This window comes from Eptesicus fuscus, chromosome 7, assembly GCF_027574615.1.
Source record: "Eptesicus fuscus isolate TK198812 chromosome 7, DD_ASM_mEF_20220401, whole genome shotgun sequence".
Classification (NCBI taxonomy): Eukaryota; Metazoa; Chordata; class Mammalia; order Chiroptera; family Vespertilionidae; genus Eptesicus; species Eptesicus fuscus.
In genome coordinates this window covers 2,671,028-2,683,303 of record NC_072479.1, presented here as the reverse complement: position 1 = coordinate 2,683,303, position 12,276 = coordinate 2,671,028, and the positions used below count along the sequence as shown (strand labels likewise).

The 12,276-nt window shown below is 39.4% G+C and overlaps 1 long non-coding RNA gene across 1 annotated transcript; it reads left to right on the top strand.

The window, feature by feature from the left end:
- Window positions 1-1,721: 1,721 nt before the first annotated feature.
- Window positions 1,722-6,085, top strand: LOC129149886 (uncharacterized). Its single transcript, XR_008556694.1, has 3 exons — window positions 1,722-1,903; window positions 3,803-3,973; window positions 6,001-6,085. It is a non-coding gene; the product is annotated as an uncharacterized LOC129149886 (long non-coding RNA).
- Window positions 6,086-12,276: the final 6,191 nt, after the last annotated feature.

Below are 12,276 nucleotides of genomic sequence, written 5' to 3'. Positions count from 1 at the left end.
GGATGCCTTACTCCTCAGGGAAACCTCCATAGCCAAGATATCCCTCCCAATTTTAAACTGCCACATGTGGGTGTGGGACCAGCTGGTTCCGAACTTCTACTCCATGTCTCTGCCCCTCCTACCAATTTCAATGTGCTTCTTCTTTAATTCCCTAGTTGTAGGACTTCTATTCAGCTAGATTTTAGGTGGTTCTAATGATGGTTGTTCTATATTTTGTTGTAATTTTGATGTGATTGTGGGAGGTAGTGAGTACTACATTTACTTTTGCCATGATCTTAACTGGACTGTATAAAACTTGAAATAAATAATTGCTGAATGGATATTTAATGCCTATGTATGTATTTAATTTCCTAAGAATCACACTAATTTCCAACATTTTACCAATAAAATAAACTTTAATTAGTTTTTGCCCAATAGATTTCAGATTATAAAGATTTTTGCTTCCTGAATGAAATGTCTCAGGTAATAACTAACTTACTTTCTTAGTTTTCTATTTTTTTCAAAGTCATAAATAGCCAATAATACATTTTTTTAATCATCTTGAGCTCACTATTAGACTGTAACCTCTTTGAGGACGCAGAGAATATTTTCTTATATCTATTCTCAGTGCTGAGCTTGGGGTTAACAAATCATAAATGCTCAGGAAACCTTATGGGTGAAAGAAGGAGGGAGGAAGGGAAGGAGGGAGGACTCCTTCATCAAATCCATCTAGCCTCAAGCCTTTGTCTGTTATCTCTAAGTGGATTATTGCAACAGCTGCAATAGCCTCCACACTTATCTCCTCACCATGGTGTCTCTATAATTTCACCAGTTTCACATGGGCATTGTCGTGATCCTTCTGAAACACAACAGGCTTTGCTGGTACTCCAAACCAACTATCTATTGCCCAAAAAAAAAACAGTTCAGCGCCTGACTGGGCCATGCTTACTTCTTGAGTACCTCACACTGCTCACTTGTCACTCCCTCACAAACCTTTACCTCAGATACACTGAATGTCACTGTCCTCATCCTTGCCTTCCTGAACTTGCCCTGCCCTTGAAACTTCTTAATAGGAAAGCAGTCTCTCCTCTTTGTGAAGACTTCTTTTACTTCTCTCTCACCTCACCACAGGTTAGTCATTTCTACCACTGTATTGTCCCATTATATTAGCCATGCTTTGATTTAGCTCTTACTGTCTTTTTCCCATGACTGTCCCTTTTACTAAACCAAACTCCTCAAGGTAAGTGAATAAACATTTTCATCTGTTTAGTTATAGGTCTGCTATCTTCTTTGTAGCTATTTTTACTGAGAAACACATAAATGTTGGAAAGTAATCATGTCTTTAGTTGATCAAGGTACATAAATTTGGGGAAACTATCATTGATTTAGGCAGAACTTCTAGGTCTTATGCTTTAACTCACTAGGAACTCAGTTCCTGTGTATTTAACTCCCTTCTATGTACCACTCCACAGTGGATCGCAGAGGCTCATTAGAGAACAGTGTAGGAGATTTTACTAATCAACTTCCTTGAGGTGGTATGGCAAAAATGGCTCTTGATTCCCAATATATAACCTCGTCTGTGACTATTGTATTAGAAATTCTAGCTACACACATGGCTTCCCAGCTAAAAACAACAATTCCTAGTCTGTCTTACATCTTGATCTGGCCACTAGGTTCTAGAACCTCGCCAATATGATGTAAGCAGAAGTGATGTGGGCAGATTCCAAACAAAAGGGCACAGCTCCTCTTTTTTATTTCTTTCCATGGGCTTGGATGGTGGGAAGTGGAGCAAACATCTCTGACAAGATTAAAGAAGTCTGCATGTTGAGAATATTCAGAGTAATGGGATAGAAATAATCTGGGTTCCTATATTACTTACTATAATGATTCAATGAAGAGATGGCAGATGAAGACTTGAACTAAGGTAAAAGTGATGATGCTAAGGACCTAGATTACTTACCTTTTTGTTTTTATTTTTACTGATAGCTTTGGTGATGTCATCTATGGACTTCTAAGTTGTAGGTTTTAACATCTTGTTTAAGCCATCTATTTTGGATGTTTTTGTTACAGCAGCCTAGCAGGTTCCTAACTGATACCAGTAGGCTCATATATTATTGAGCCTAATCACTAGGCATTTTCAACAAATATATGTTGCTATATAAAATTTTTCCAACTTATTTTTCTTATTTTAGTGGTATAAGGAAAAAAGCTCTTTATATAGTCATAATTTCAACTTTTTTTTACCTTCCCTCCAGGTGGTTGATAACATTATTCTGGTCTATTCCTTATCATTTTAGTCTCTCTCTCTCTCTCTCTCTCTCCTATATATATATATATATATATATATATATATATATATATATATATATGTATATAGATGCTATCAGAGAGGAGGCCAGCACAAAGTTAGGCCAATGAGGTGGTGGGAAGTGTTGCTAAAGGGTGACAAGAAGGGCTGAGTCACACTTTGAGACCCAGAGGAATGGGTGTCAGCTGCTGTAATCCATGTTGCGGGGGAGATGGGAAGGTGGAGAGCTGATTTCTGTGACATGGAGCATGGTGGACATGGTCCAGGAGGCATCTCATGATGAATTGATGACCAGCAATAACTTTCCTAAACTTTGGGCCCAATGACATGTTCTTCGCCGCTCCCTGGGTTGGTTTTGGAATTAAAATGTTAATTTTATTCTCCTTTGAAAACAAACTTTACATCATTTATCTGCCTCTCAAAAATGTTTGTTTGAGATTCCTGCTTCTGAGCCAGTGCCTATGACTCAGATGGTGTGCATTTCAAAATTCCTTCAACATAACTTCACATAAAAAAATAAAAAATATCTCACATTGGACCAACTCTGTTTAAACCAACTGTCTTGTATCACTAATATGTAGCTGGATTGATTCATGGTATACATCTTCAAAGACCTGGATAATCATCTTTGTTTGCAAATTCCTTATTAATGTAGAGATAAGTGTTATCATAAGTTGAACTTTTATATTATGAACTAAGTTTTTGTTTTTAAAATTCATTTCTAGAATATGTGATAGCATGATTGTAAGGGCTGCATGGCACTTTCCCAGTTGGACAAAGTTTGAGATTTTGTGTGTGTGTATCCCTTTTATTTAAGCAAGATGATAAACACTTAATAAGAACTTGGAACCGATGGTAACTTGCCAGAAAAAAATAACATTTTACCAATGGAATTTCACTTCAGATGATGTGTTGGAAAGAAACTGTTGTCTCTCGCTCTTTTTGCCTTTTGATGATGGCTTTAAAAACTATAAAAATGGAGAAAGCAAACTGTGTGGTCTTTGGCAATTTCATAATATTCTGTGCAGGAGAAAGAGAGAAGGTGGCTTGCTGGAAAAAATCATTAAGTTTTTCTTTATGATGACAGAACACAGTTGCAATTCAAAAGTGCCAAAGGTTCTGTAGTCCTCCCTTATGGCAAATTGATAGGTAATCACTTCTTCCAGGTGTTGTTTGCAATAATGACCTTGGAAAGTCACACCCCTAGAGATGTCCTCAGGGCAGAGCCATTATCTAAGGAACCATGTAGAATTAGTAAGAGCATGGTTAGAAGAAAATACTGGATTTTTATTTAGGGAAATGTGCTTCTGATTTCCCAAAGTGTGTTCACAAGCTTATGTCTTTGACTAATGAGCCATTTGGACTACCCCTGTGTTTTACAATAATAATAATAATAATACTAATAATAATAAGTATTGTTGTTTAATTTGTCAGGCTCACTGTAACAGATATCTTTTAATAGACAATCTATTGTTCCAAAAGTTTTTTCTTTTTCTTTTTTAAACCTCATTTCAGGATGTTTCCATTGATTGATTAGAGAAAGAGGAAGAAAGAGAGAAAGAGAAAGAAACATGGATCAGTTCCTTCCTGCACATACCCCAAACTTGGATCTAACCCACAACATGGATACGTGCCCTGTCCAGGAATCAAACCCACAATCTTTTGGTGTATGGGACAACACTCTAAGTGAGCCATTAGGCCAGGGCCAAAATAGTTTTTTGGGGGGCAGGTTCAGACAAGTATTTATTTATTTATTTATTATTTATTTATTTATATTGATTAAGGTATTACATATGTGTCCTTATTCCCCCATTGCCCCTCCCCACCTGCTCGTGCCCTCACCCACCTAGTGTCTATGTCCATTGGTTATGCTTATATGCATGCATACAAGTCCTTTGGTAGATCTCTCCCCTTCCCCCCCACCCTCCCCTGACTTTCCTCTGAGGTTTGACGGTCTGTTCTACACTTCTCTGTCTCTGGATCTGTTTTTGTTCATCAGTTTATGTTGTTCATTATATTTCAAAAATGAGTGAGATCGTGTGATATTTATCTTTCTCTAACTGGCTTATTTCAATTAGCATAATGCTCTCCAGGTACATCCATACTTTTGCAAATGGTAGGAGTTCCTCCTTTTTACATCAGCGTAATATTCCATTGTGTAGATGTACCACAGTGGTTTTTTTTTTTTTTAAATTTATTGTCTAAAGTTTTACATATGTCTCCTTTTTCCCCAATTGACCGCCTCCCCTCCCCCCAGCCATTCCCACCCCGGGCAAGTCACCACTGCCCCAGTGTCTGTGTCTATTGGTTATGCTAATATACATGCATACAAGTCCTTTGGTTGCTCTCTAACAGCCCCCTCCCCTGTCCTTTGTCTCTGGATCTATTTTTGTTCATCAAATTATGTTGATCATTATATCCCACATATGAGTGAGATCATGTGATATTTATCTTTTTCTGAATAATAATAAGATATAGTCCGACTGGCTTATTTCACTTGAGGATTTATCCAGTGGTGTTAATGGGGTATTAAAGTCTCCTACTATGACTGTATTGCTGTCAATATCTCCCTTGATATCCTCTAAAAGTTTTTTTTTAATATATTTGGATGCTCCTATATTGGGTGCATATATGATTACTAGAGTTATTTCTTCTTGTTGGATTACTCCCATTAGTATTATGAAGTGGCCTTCCTTATCTCTTGTTATGGCCTTCACTTTGAGGTCTAATTTGTCAGATATAAGTATTGCTACCCCAGCTTTTTTTTTTTTTTTCCATTCATCTGAAAAACCTTTTTCCATCCTGTCACCATCAGTCCCTGTGAGTCCTTTGTTCTGAGGTGGGTCTCCTGTAGACAGCAGATATATGAGTCATGTTTTCTTTCTTTCTTTCTCTTTATTTATTATTTATTTATTTTTTTTAAGTTTTATTCATGGTATGTACACTTGGGAGATTGGTTAAATCTTCCAAGAGAATGGAATACATTCTCTTGAACTCTGGAGCGGTATTTTGTATAATTTTTTGATAATTGCATCCTCTCTGTTTTCTTTATTCTCTTTCCTGTAACTTTTTTTAAAATTTCTTTATTGATTAAGGTATCACATATTTGTCCTCATCCCCCCATTCCCATCCCAAACCCCTCACCACGCATGCCCCCACCACCCTGTCGTCTGTGACCACTGGTTAGGCTCATATGGATGCACACAAGTCATTTGGTTGATCTCTCCCCCTTATCCCCACCCTCCCCTACCTTCCCTCTGAGGTCCGACATTCTGATCTATGCTTCCTTGTCTCTGGGTCTGTTCTTGTTCATCAGTCTATGTTGTTCATCATTTCCCTTAGATGAGTGAGATCATGTGCTACTAGAAATACACTTATAAGAACTGAAAATTAGACAAGCAATAATGGTTATGCTGACAGACAAATGAATCAGTCTGTAGTGAGTTTCTTTCTGGGCCAACAGTTCTTTTCAGTCCCAATTTCAATGTCAAACAGTTCCTTATGTGTACATGTCAGAAATGATATTTTAGTTCGGGTGGAAAAATGGTGGTGATGCAGGTCCGACCCTCTCTGGTTTGGTCCTGAGCAACCTGCAGTGATGCACAGCTGCTGACAGCTAGTATGGCAAGGTGTCATCAGCGTCTCCCATCTCTGGACTGCTTCTCTTCTATCTTCATGGCTGGAGTACTCCTGTCAATTCCTTTCTGTTGCAGGAATCTACATGGTCTCGAAGTTGTTTTCTGAAAATATACAATCATATTCTCGACCAAAAGTTAATAAAGGAATCTTTTCTATAAATTTGACTTGTGATCCTTTTCATTTTTTGCCCAAACGATTTTCCTTTGGCTTGTTTTGACACCATGTATGTTTTACATGGTTGACTTGCTGTTAGCATTACAAATGAAAGTTAATTTTCTAAAGTAAAAATTTTCTTGATGTAATTTACTCACAGAATATTTTTTCTTACATGATATTCTTCTACTATCCCCCTCTTTTTTATTTAAATATTAGGAGGCTTTTGAAAATTTTATAATGTAGTATTGATAGCTTTTAAATTTTAATTTTTTGCACTATAATATGACTGCTTTAGGTTCATTATATGTTACGCAATTTTACCATGAGATGAACTACCAATAAAAATTTTAGTTAACACTTTAGGAACAGCTTTTTGTCTAGTACAATTAATTTTTCTAGAATATTTGCTTATTTCAATTAGCCAATTTAAATTAGCCTGATAACTTGACTACTATTTTACTGTCAAATTTAATACTCTAACAACAATCTAATTTTACCCTGTAAATATTAGTGGAAAGGATTATTTGCCTTCTTGAGTAGGCCCTGAGCATTCCTGGTGCTAGGCTGGATTTAGATATCAAAAACCCACTTCCCCACACCATGGGTACAAGACAACTCAAACAAGTGTTGTTGCAGTGAGAGGGCATCTGCTGTCGGTCAAGTCTCTGTCTGTTACCCGGGTCCTGATTTGAGCTGGGCATGGGACGTTAAGCAGCCATGGGGGCAGGAGACCTCCCTCAGAAGGGGTGAGGGTTTAGGCCCCTGCAAAGTTGGGGGGGTGAGGGTTTGTGCCCCACCTCTGTTGACCCCCAAATTCTCTCCTGATGGCCCCTCTGTGACTGTGCCTGTCTTAGGTTGTTCCTTCCCTGAGGAATCTTTCCTGTCTCTGGCTAACCAACCATCCTCTGGGGCCAACCAAGTTGATGTGAGGTTCAGTTCTGTCTCCTTGGTAGCCTATGACCCTGTGGCCTCCAGGCCCAGCATCTGCCTTGGGATCTCCTTGTCTGCTGGCGGGGCCCAGCACTGATCACATATCTTGGGGAACCTGAGTTTCTTCTCCAGGGAGGGTCCAGCTCGCCCCACTGGGCGAGAGACAGATCCAGGGTACCAGCCATCAAGAGGCTTCAACCTTGGCATGAACAGAAAGCTCAGGCAACAGCTGTGGGCAATTGGATTGTGAGAAGAGGGTCCCTCTTGGCCAAAAGGGCAAGAGGGACCAATATAGAATGCTCAGGTGCCTTCCCAGGGGGCCCTCTACACAATGGAAGGGATTAAATCCTTTCATGTCCTTTTTAAATTGCTGCCAGACATTCAAAGAATTAGTTTGTAAGGTTGTTTGGGATAATTGTATATTATGCTTTTGTAATTCTAAAATATCAAGAGATGTGTTACCTTTGTCTCCAAGCACCAAAAAGATGATTTTTTATTGATCCCCAAGGGTGCGAGGTATTGTTATAAGTAATGGGGGTAACACAAATCTGGGATGACATTATAGAATAATATCATGTAAGGATATTCTTTGCTCTAGGCCATGGCAATTCCATTTCAAACTGGCTGTCAATTTCTTTTTGTATAGACAAGGTCTTAGTTACATTTTCTGCACCTCTCCCAGGGGCAAGTAGTGATATTCCCTTTCTTTAGTGTCCACACAAGCCACAAACCTCTCTTTAATTTTACACACAAAGGGGCAATGGTTTGATTTTGTGTCATACAAAAGGGAAGCTGGGTGGAGACCCCTGTGTAATCATACTTTCTTGCCTCACCTATGGTCCTTTTGGATGACCAAGGTGTTTGGTATTATTGGTGACTACATTAGGTGGGGATCAGCCCATGTAAGGGGTCTTACCCATGAAGGGTCAGGAGCATAAGTCCAAAATACTTCCCCATTTTCCCCAGGTAATATTACTGTACAGCTGATGATTGCTAGCATGGCTAGGAAGACATTCTCAGGCATTCTTGGGTTTCTGGTTACCTCACAATTTATTTTTTAATTATTATTATTATTTTTTTACATATGTGTACTTATTCCTCCATTACCCACCACCCCCCACTCATGCCCCACCCCACCCCTGTTGTCTGTGTCCATTGATTAGGCTCTTATACATGCATATAAGTCCTTTGTTTGATCTCTGTCCCTTACCCCCACTGTCCCTTACCTTCCCTGAGGTTTGACGTTCTGATTGATGTTTCTCTGTCTCTGGATCTATTTTTTTTCCATCAGTTTATGTTGTTCATTATATTCCACAAATGAGTGAGATCATGTGATATTTATCTTTCTCTGCCTGGCTTATTTCACTAAGCATAATGTTCTCCATCTCCATCCATGTTGTTGCAAATGGTAAGAGCTCCTTCTTTTTTACCGCAGAGTAGTATTCCATTGTGTAGATGTACCACAGTTTTTTAATCCACTCATATGCTGATGGGCACTTAGGCTGTTTCCAAATCTTAGCTATGGTGAATTGTACTGCTATGAACATTGGGGTGCATATATCCTTTCTAATTGATGTTTCTAGTTTCTTGGGATATATTTCTAGAAGTGAGATCACTGGGTCAAATGGGAGTTCCATTTTTAGTTTTTTGAGGAAACTCCATATTGTTCTCCACAGTGGCTGCACCAGTCTGCATTCCCACCAGCAGTGCACAAGGATTCCTTTTTCTCTGCATCGTCGCCAGCACTTGTCATTTGTTGATAATAGCCATTCTGACAGGTATGAGATGATACCGCATTGTTGTTTTGATTTGCATCTCTCTGATGATTAGTGACTTTGAGCAGGTTTTCATATGTCTCTTGGCCTTCCTTCTGTCTTCTTTCAAAAAGTGTCTATTTAGATCAGTTGCCCATTTTTTGATTGGGTTGTTTATCTTCTTTTTGTTAAGCTGCATGAGTTCCCTGTAAATGTTGGAGATTAAACCCTTATCGTTGATATCATTGGCAAATATGTTCTCCCATGCAGTGAGCTTTTTTGTTGTTTTATTGATGGCTTTCTCTGCTGTACAAAAGCTTTTTATTTTGATGTAGTCACATTTGTTTATTTTCTCTTTAGTTTCCATTGCCCTAGGAGCAGTATCAGTGAAGAAATTGCTTTAGCATACGTCAGAGATTTTTCTGCCTATAGATTCCTCTAGTATTTTTATGGTTTCCCGTCTTATGTTTAAGTCCTTTACCCATTTTGAGCTTATTTTTGTGTATGGTGTAAGTTGGTGGTCTAGTTTCATTTTTTTGCATGTATCTGTCCAATTTTCCCAACACCATTTATTGAAGAGACTGTCTTGACTCCATTGTATGTTCATGCCTCCTTTGTCAAATATTAATTGAGCATAGCGATTTGGGTCGACTTCTGGGTTCTCTATTCTATTCCATTGGTCTATATGTCTGTTCTTGTGCCAATACCAGGCAGTTTTGAGAACAGTGGCTTTGTAATATAGCTTGATATCTGGTATTGAGATCCCTCCTATTTTGTTTTTTTTCTCAGGATTGCTGTAGCTATTCAGGGTCTTTTTTTATTCCATATGAATTTTTGTAGAGTTTGTTCTAGATCTTTAAAATATGCTATGGGTGTTTTAATAGGTATTGCATTGAATATATAGATTGCTTTTGGTAGTATGGACATTTTATTGATGTTGATTCTACCAATCCATGAACATGGTATGTTCTTCCATTTCTTTATGTCTTCCTCTATCTCTTTTTTCAATGTACTGTAGTTTTCCGAGTACAGGTCTTTATGTCCTAGGTTAAATTTATTCTTAGGTATCTTAATTTTTTTGGTGCAATGGTAAATAGGGTTGTTATTTTAGTTTCTCTTTCTTTGAGTTCATTATTGGTGTGTAAAAAGGCCATAGATTTATGGGTGTTAATTTTGTATCCTGCTACATAGGGGACTATTTATAAGGGGAGAAAACTCCAATAGAAGAACCACTAATCCCCAAAAATGCAAACAACCAACACCCAGAGTTGAATGAAAACTACAAAAAACAACTAATAAGAAGTGAGGAGATATAGAAAAAGATGGCGACTGGCAGGTAGGTAGGGAGGGTGAGCGTGTGATCTAGTGAAGGAATGACAGAGGTGTGTGTGGACCTGTGTGGATGTGTGTGTGAATGAAATAGGGACAGTTAGACCCTGCAGTTCTTCCAGGGGGCATCCAATCCAGGCAGTCTTGGTTGGCAAAACCCCGCGGCCGCTGCAAACACTCCAGGGAGGACACCAGTGGCACAGAGACCCCACCATTTTTAAGAACGGAACTGCTAGAAACTAGAATCCTAACCTTATCACCACCTAGTCTGGTCTCGGAAGCAAACCTGGTCACTACAGCCACTCTGGTAGAAGACCTGCCACCCCAGCAGCAGAAGCACGAACCCTGAGACCTCCATCTCCAAAAGTGCGCCGCTGAAAGCAGTAAGTGCAACCTCCCCCTCCCCAGCGCCGGAACTCAGGACTTGCCGCGTCCCCAGCCCATAGGCACCTGGGCACTCCACTACCCAGGCAGTGCTTGGGAACCACTGAGAGCCCCTGAGGGGGTGATTCTGCACAGTCAAGGGTGCGCAGCCCTACAGTAGAAGCTCTGAACTGCCTCTTCCTAAATAACTGACCAGGGACACCCCTGCAGTGCAACTTCAATGCCAGGGGGCTTCAGAGCTTTGCGCTGGTGGGCGCGCCACCAATTCGTGCACACTCAAGGGCTGGCAAACTCACGGCCACAGCAAGGGAAGGCACCCTGAGCCCATATATCCACAGGGTCCTCTGGAAAGCTGCTTTGAGCCCCTGCTGGGTGTGATTCTGTACAGCCAAGGACGTGCTACCCCACAGCAGAAACTCTGAACTCCTTTCTCCTGAATAACTTCCCACATACACCCTAGCTGTTTAACTTCAGTGCCAGAGTCCCACAAAGTGCGTCAGAGCTGTGCGCCTGCAAACACACCTCCACAGAAGGGAATTTACAACAGGCAGGCACCCTGAGCCCATCTACACACAGGGTGCTAGTGGGAGCCACTGGGAGCTTCCCAACAGACGGTTCCTGGGTGCCACTGTGAGTTCCCACTGGACACACACGATTTCAACTAAGGGTGCAAGACAGCAAAAACTGGGACACTCCACTCGATAGCTGCTGACTTTTAGACACCACAGTTGTGCCTCTCAAGCTTCCAGGCCTACATCAAGAGAACCCAAATAGCTCAAGTAGGGAGCTACACTAGATTACCAAGCCCAGGAGAACTGAGAGATTATACCAGTAGCACCATCACCAAAAGATCCTGGGTAGCAAAGCAATTGGAACTACAATTAAAACATTACAGGAAAACATGGGGAGACAGAAAGGAAATTCTCAAAGGAAGGAACAGGAAGAATCACCAGAAAGGGAGTTAAATGAACTTGAGGCTAGCAGCTTAACAGAGAAAGAATTCAGAGTATTCGTTATAAGGATGTTTAAACGGATGGATGACAAATACACACAACTCAATGAGAGCTATAAGGAGCTGAAGAAGTGAGGAGAGGAAAAACAGAAGCAAAAAACAAACAAAACAACAAAAAAAGTGAACCAATCTTACAAAGAAGCACAAAAAACCCCCAATCTAATCAACAATCAAGCAAACAACAACAATAGGACAGAGAGAAAGCCTGGCAAAATAAACAAAACAAAAAAAACCTAGAATAAAAACAAAACAAAAAATATTAACAACAATAAACAAACAAACAAAACAAGGGCACAGAAAAAAATATTTGGATAGTGAAAAAAGAGAAGAGAGAGGTGTGTATGGACTTAGAGCAGTGGATCGGAAATTAGATATAAAAGTAGGGTGAATTTTTAACATGGGGTAAAAAGAAGGAATGGGAAACATCTAAAGCAGGAATAGGGTAAGAGAAACAGGGCAACAAAAGGGGAAAAGTGAGGAAGAGAGTGTTGGCATAAGGTAAATTTGTGTTAGAGTAAAATGATGCTAAAGGAAAAATGAAAATAGAATGTAGAACACTAATCCAAAAATAAAATAAAATTACACATTTTTTTAACCAAAAAGGTAAAATAGTAGTAGTAATAATACTGATTAAAAATAAAAATATAATAATTATAAAGGTAAAATCAAGTGAGGAAAAAAAAATTAGTTTCTTAAGTAAAAGATGAAAAAATAAAAATGTGCAGTAGTGAAGGTCATTCACTACTTCTACTGTTCTGTTTGGCACACCTGTTTCCTGTCCAGTA